Genomic DNA, 1,136 nt, shown 5'->3' on the forward strand with positions numbered 1-1,136 from the left:
GAGAGGGTGCTTGAAAAATTAACATAAGTAGGTCATCAAGAGTAATGCCCCCTGAACAAAGGAAGCAACCAAGTTATGCGATCATTCGTATTGTTCATCCAGGACAGACGGTTTTCTACCTGCTGGGGTCCCATTACTCATTATGTGAAAAAATGTATGTTCTCAGCTTAGAGAAAATTAGTTGCGAACATCAGAGATTTCGCGGTTTTACACAGATTCATACACACAAACACACTCTCACACACAGAAACACACATCCTCAGTTTAATATATATAGATAATGTTAGATTTTCCCGAGATGTGATCATCCGGTGCGCTTTGAATCAGGTGTCAGGAGATGTGACACCCACCGAGAAGAAACCTTTGTCATGCCGAGTTCATTCTGCAGAACATCCTCAACTCTCTCACGGGATATATTCTAATAGTATTGGCTATTTGATTTATTGTCAATCATCTGTCATCCACCACCATATGGTGAACACGATCAATATTTCCCTTGATGGTAACAGTGGCCGGACATACAGACCTTAGATTATCTTCCTCTCCTTAATGCAGCAGCCCATTTTTGCGCTGTCGATGAAGCCGGAGGATTATCACCTAATGTAGTAATCTTGTCAGCATAAAGGTCCTTGGTCTTTTTTCCGGTTTTTGATAACACCACGAAATTCTGTTCGTTTTCAAGAGAAACCGCTACTACTTATATTTCAAGTATTCCTTGAGCAGATTTCAGTTTACCTGGAATCAATGCATTCATTAATAAGCGGAGCTGAAATTAATGCAGGGAAGATTTCACAACTCTAGCATTACTCCTTCCTAGCCAGCCTATAAACATTTCAACCCAACCACGTAAGTTTTCAAACGAAGTCGACAAGTGGAATTAGACAAATCTATGTACGTATAAGGAAATATAAGTAAACTTATTATTACTGCTGCTGCTGCTGACGACGACAACCACGATGACGTCGACGGCGATGACAATCATGATGCTGATGACGATGCCGACGATGAAGAAATAGAAAGAGTTGATTTCCCCACTCCACTAGGTCTAACAGCCTTCTACCTTAACACTCCGCCAGCCATGCCATTCCAACCTATCTCGTACTGAATAGCCATAACAACAAAATATAATCGATAAA

The 1,136-nt window shown here is 40.8% G+C and overlaps 1 protein-coding gene across 1 annotated transcript in view; it reads left to right on the forward strand.

The window, feature by feature from the left end:
- Nucleotides 1–1,136, forward strand: part of LOC106869292 (toll-like receptor 3) — a 353,412-nt gene that overhangs the window by 351,859 nt on the left and 417 nt on the right. The window lies entirely within an intron of this gene.

This window comes from Octopus bimaculoides, chromosome 29 (assembly GCF_001194135.2).
Source record: "Octopus bimaculoides isolate UCB-OBI-ISO-001 chromosome 29, ASM119413v2, whole genome shotgun sequence".
Classification (NCBI taxonomy): domain Eukaryota; kingdom Metazoa; phylum Mollusca; class Cephalopoda; order Octopoda; family Octopodidae; genus Octopus; species Octopus bimaculoides.